This window comes from Urocitellus parryii, chromosome 1 (assembly GCF_045843805.1).
Source record: "Urocitellus parryii isolate mUroPar1 chromosome 1, mUroPar1.hap1, whole genome shotgun sequence".
NCBI classification, from domain to species: Eukaryota; Metazoa; Chordata; class Mammalia; order Rodentia; family Sciuridae; genus Urocitellus; species Urocitellus parryii.
In genome coordinates, this window is record NC_135531.1 from 38,839,028 (window position 1) to 38,845,027 (window position 6,000).

Below are 6,000 nucleotides of genomic sequence, written 5' to 3' on the forward strand. Positions count from 1 at the left end.
CTGTATACATGTAATAAGAATTGTAATGCATTCTGCTGTCATTTATTTTTTTTAAATCAATTAAAAAAATTTAGAAAATAAATTTGAGGAACTCTCACAAGAAGTACAGTGGAAGACCAAGAGATGATTATCAGGATAGGAACAAACATAATAAAGGATTCATTCAAGAGGCCCAACACTCAAATAACAGATGTCCAGGAGATAAATGGGGAGGATGGAAGAAGGAAGTCAACAATGATAAATAACTCAAAATTGACTAAAACAGAAGAAAAGGTGTTCCAAATTCCAGTCCAATGGATAAAAATACACCCACTCTAAGGTGGATATTGTGAAATTTCAGAACACCATGGACAAGAAAAAAAATCGCACAGGTTCTACAAAAGGAAGAGTTTGCAAGTAGTCAGAAGTTAAAATGATTTCAACTTTCTTAGCAAAAGAGAAATGTCTCCAAGATTCTGAAGGAAAGTGTTTCCAACCTAGATCCTATTGAAATGTTAATTAAACAGGAGGATGGAATAAAAACATGCTAAATTATGAACTGTTTCAAAGGTCTATTTCCCATGCATACTTTTTCTCACCAAAATCAAGAGCAAATCCAACTAAAGGAAAGGATATGGTAACAGGAATCATCAGGACAACATTAACTGGCGATTCCAGGATAGTAAGGCCAACTAGGGCGTATCCAGATAAGATTAGAGTAACTGCTGAGTGCTCTCATACCCATGCCTCTTTCCTTGTTGCTTGAACTTGACCTGATTTATTAAGGCAAAATAACACATTCGACCAAATAAGAGGAAGATAGGGACCAAAAGCAATAAATGTAAGCCAGAAGAAAGACAGGGAATTCACGGTGCCACAGAAAAGAGACATCCTGGAATGACCGTTGTACTTCAGGCCTGAAGTACAACCAGCTGTGGAGACTGTTTCCAAGAAAATAACTGAAATGTCTGAGTTTATCTGACATCATTGACCTTGTTCAAAATTATACTTATTAACTATTTCAAGAGAGTGGGCACAGCAGGGGCAGAAGAGCAACAGATACAAAAACACAAGGGAAAAACAAAAGGAAGGGAGTAAAATTAAAGTGCTCATAACATGCCAAAATCATTCAATGTGAAAAGTATTTGTATAGGCCTAGTACTGTAAACACTGAATAGTGACTTAACAACAAAACCACAGGGTCAATCTGAGTTCATCTTGAAATCCAAGGAAATAATCTAACATTAGGAAATCTATTCATTTAATTTGCTAATGTGTATTAAATGTATCAAATATAATATATTAAAGATTTAATGTAAATGTGTTATACTTAATATATTTGATATTTAATATAAATATTTCATTTAAGTATATAACGTAAAATTATACTATATATGTTTAAAATACATTTGATAAAATTCAACATCCTCTTTTTGTCAAAGCAACACCACCCAAAAATCCTTGGTAAGCTAGGAATTTAAAAAAAAAGATCTTTCCTTCATTCATATAAATATGAGAACTGATTAACAAGAAAAAATGTACTTAACAGTATAATAGTGTAGGGATTCCAATTAAAGTAAGAATAAACATATAACATACTGCCTGGTGCAGTGGTATGTAGCTAAAATCCCAGTTACTTGGGAGGCTAAAGCAGAAGGTTCTCAAGCTCAAGGTCAGCTTCAGCAATTTAGTAAGACCCCATCTCTAAAAGTTAAAAAGTGCTGGGGTTGGAGTTCAGTGGTAGCAGTGCCCCTAGGTTAAATCTCTAGTACAACCAAAAAAAGAAGAAGAAAAAGAAATTTTGAGTCTGGTTATTCTATTGTTTGAAATTAAGCACCATGATCTTTAAGTAAAATTTCTAACAAACAAGAAATTAAATAAATATTTGAAAAGGAGAAACACATTACTGTGAATTTTAAACTCCTATTTTTACTGTAAAAAAAAACTACTAGACTTAATGTAATAATTTAATAAAATGCCCAGTTGTAAGACAGTGTATATAAGTAGTACTTTTTGGATTTACAGAAAGAACACCAAGAAATCCACATGAAATATAAAGAACCCACTTGAAAAAAAACTGGTATGGAGTAGATTTTGAGCAATATATAAATAAATTAAGTTTAGTCTAAAAATTTGGAGCAGTTATTGATGATAGTTCTTCAGATTTCTTCACTGAGCTCTAAATACAGCAAATCTCATTTCGTGACTTTTTGCACAGACCAGAATTAAAAAGAACAGATAAAGTCATCAACCAGAGTCACTGTACAAACAACCTGAAAAGTGATTGGCATGTTCATTCAGATAATGGGGTCTTAGAGGAGCAAGGTGCAGAATCTCAGTATCTTCCTGACCTCTGAGGGAATGAATAACACTCTCCATTTTCTTATGGCACAGCAGGCCTCCTTAGCCCAGGGAAAAAAACCTCAATTGTCCTGATGATGCTTTGAAAAAAAAAATTTTTTTAATGCTGTTCCTGTTTTTAGAGAAGTAAGTGAACATAACAGACTTCGTGCAGACCAGGGCAATAGGGTGAGACTAAGTGATTTGGCCTCAACAAGCTAACAGAGAGAAATTGGAAGACTTACCACATGAAGGAAACAGGAATTATATAGTTAAAGACAAAAATGTATGGCAGCACCTGGAAGACAATGTCACTGACCTCCCTACAGCAATCACAACCTCTCCAGTGTTTCTGTTAACTGGGCAGGAACAGCTGCATGATATGTAGCATGTGGTACAAAGTATAAGCACTAGCCTGTATTAATCAGCTTTCTGTTATCATATTACTTTATATAAAATAATCAACTTAAAAAGTTTATTTTGGCTTACAGTTTTAGAGATTCCAGTCTGCGATCCATCCTTGTTGTTTTAGACGTGTGGCAGGACAGCATGTCATAAGAGGGAGTGGTGATAGGGGAGCCTGTGTACCTCTTGGCAGCCAGGAATCAAAGACAGAGGAGGGGCTAGGGTACAAATACCATTCCCCCATGAAGATATTGACCTAAACTTTGCATTACACTCCAGCTCCCAAAGGTTCCACCACCTCCCAAAAGTGGCACAGGCTAGTGGTCAAGTCTTTAGCACATGGGCCTTTGGAGGACATTCAAACTGTAGCAAACACCCCTGATCACAGAGCCCAAACAAAGTACTAAACTAAGTCAAGCGTCCCTATGTCTCAAGAGGCTGAGACAGGAAGATTGCGAGTTCAGACTCAGCAAAAGTGAGGCGCTAAGCAACTCAGTGAGACACTGTCTCTACATAAAATACAAAATATGGGTGGAGATGTGGTTCAGTGGTCAAGTGCCCCTAAGTTCAATCTCCAATACCAAAAAACAAAAACAGTAAACTAGGTTTGCTGTGAGAGGTTTCAAGATGATGGAACAGAGCAGGTCACTTTCCTAGCTGCTCCATGGCATGAAACTGAGAAAGCAGACAGGTAGCTTCTCAGAAAGTGAGGTACTAGAAACCTTCAGAGACACTATAAGTCTACAGGGTAGGCATTCTACTGCCTCACATCCATACTGTTAGATGGGTAGGCACACAAACAACATGAAAAAAACAAGGGAACAAATCACTCCAAAACAAATCAAGATACTTCAACAACAGAATCCATCACCACCACAGTGCAAGAAATGTCAGAGAAGGAGTTTAGAATGTACACATTTAAACTAATCTGTGAGGTGAAGAACTATGTAAGGAGTGATATCTGAGAAAAAATATAGGAAGTGTAAGATCACTTCAATAAAGAGAGATTCTTAAAAAAAAAAAAAATCATACAGAATGAGCTGGGCAGCCCCCCTGTGCAACAGTGGCCAGCAGCCACACTGGCCCGCCGCGACTCGACTGGTTACAGAAGCCAGGCCTGGAGGCTCCACGCCAGCACTTGGCCTTCCGGTCTGATGGCCCAGGACCCAGCAGGACCAACTCCTTCAACAGTCAGCAGCCGCGGGCTGGTGCACCAGGCCAGGCCAAGCCTTCCCTGCCTGCCCCAAATACTGTCACAGCCGTGATGGCCGCACACATCTTGCACCCAGTGAAGAGCGTGCGGGTACTAAGACCTGAACCACAGACAGCCGTGGGGCCCTGCCACCCTGCCTGGGTGCCCGCACCTGCCCCAGCCGCTGAAGGCCTGGACTCGAAGGATGAGCACGCCTTGGGCCTGGGAGCCACTGCTGTCTACCCACTGGATGTGGAGTACAGTGGCCCAGACCGCAGATGCCCACCTCCACCCTACCCCAAACACCTGCTGCTGCACAGCAAGTCCGAGCAGTACGACTTGGACAGCCTATGTGCCTGTGTGGAGCAGAGCCTCCGTGGGGGCCCAACTGCAGAGCCTACCGAGAGGAGCAACAAGAGCCACAAAAGTGCCAAGGGGGACAAAGGTGGCAAGGATAAAAAGCAGATCCAGACTTCTCCAGTGCCAGTCCACAAAAATAGCAGAGGTGAAGAGAAGAGGGAATCCCGCATCGAGAGCTACTCCCCCTATGCCTTTAAGTTCTTCATGGAACAACACGTGGAAAATGTCATAAAAACCTACCAGCAGAAGGTCAACTGGAGATTGCAGCTTGAACAAGAAATGGCCAAAGCTGGACTCTGTGAGGCTGAGCAGGAGCAGATGAGGAAGATCCTTTACCAGAAGGAGTCAAATTATAACAGACTAAAGAGGGCCAAGATGAACAAATCCATGTTTGTGAAAATCAAAACCCTGGGGATCGGTGCCTTTGGAGAAGTATGCCTTGCTTGTAAGGTGGACACTCATGCCCTGTATGCCATGAAGACCCTGAGGAAGAAAGACATCCTGAACCAGAATCAGGTGGCCCATGTCAAGGCCGAGAGGGACATCCTGGCTGAGGCAGACAATGAGTGGGTGGTCAAACTCTACTACTCCTTCCAAGACAAAGCCTGTACTTTGTGATGGACTACATCCCTGGAGGGGACATGATGAGCCTGCTGATCCGTATGGAGGTCTTCCCTGAGCACCTGGCCCGGTTCTACATGGCAGAGTTGACTTTGGCCATCGAGAGTGTCCACAAGATGGGCTTCATCCACCGAGACATTAAACCTGACAACATTTTGATAAATCTGGATGGTCACATCAAACTGACAGATTTTGGCCTCTGCTCTGGATTCAGGTGGACTCACAATTCCAAATACTACCAGAAAGGGAACCACATCAGACAGGATAGCATGGAGCCCAGTGACCTCTGGGATGATGTGTCTAACTGTCGATGTGGGGACAGACTGAAGACCCTGGAGCAGAGAGCACGGAAGCAGCACCAGAGGTGCCTGGCACACTCCCTGGTTGGAACCCCAAATTGCAGGTGCCCACAGCTCCTGTCGTCAGAGCCTGGGAGCCACAGCAGGTTCCTGAACAGGCAGATGGGAAGTGCAGGGTGACTTTGTTTGCAATAAGTCTGTTGATTACATCACTTGAAATTCTGGTCTTCACCAAGAAAACCTCAAACCAACAAGAAACTGAAAAAAAAAAAAGAGACTGAAGTCTAGCAGATCTTCGTTTCTAGATTCTGTTTGATGGGTGTCAGGAAGGTTCAACAGGTCTTGGGATTGGCTTTGAGGGCCTTCACTGAATTAAAATAAGATTTTTAACAGTTTAGTACAGTTTAGAAAGAGCACTTATTTTGTTGATATCCAATTTTTCTTACTAAATTATAGGGATTAACTTTGACAAATCATGCTGCTGTTAATTTCTACATTTGTATTTTATCCATAGCACTTACTCACATTTAGGAAAAGATATAAAAACTGAAGAACATGTGATAAGAAATCTCTGTGCAATAATGTTTGAAAAAAAAAAAAGATAAAACTCTGCTCAGATGTCACAGAGACCATTTTATCCACACAATGGTTTTTGTTTTGTATTTTTTCCCACATTTCAAAATTGTGATATAATGTTAAAAGCTGCTTTTATTATATTTTTTTTTTGCTTTTTGCATATTATAGTATAATAGAAAGTGTGAGCAAAGTGATATGGGTGTGATTTCAGGTGTCTGGCGTGTGGAA

At 40.8% G+C, this 6,000-nt stretch overlaps 1 pseudogene; it reads left to right on the forward strand.

Annotated features, from left to right (window-relative positions):
* The window catches only part of LOC113180811 (serine/threonine-protein kinase LATS2 pseudogene), a 41,031-nt pseudogene extending 35,655 nt beyond the window's left edge, over positions 1-5,376 (forward strand).
* Positions 5,377-6,000: the final 624 nt, after the last annotated feature.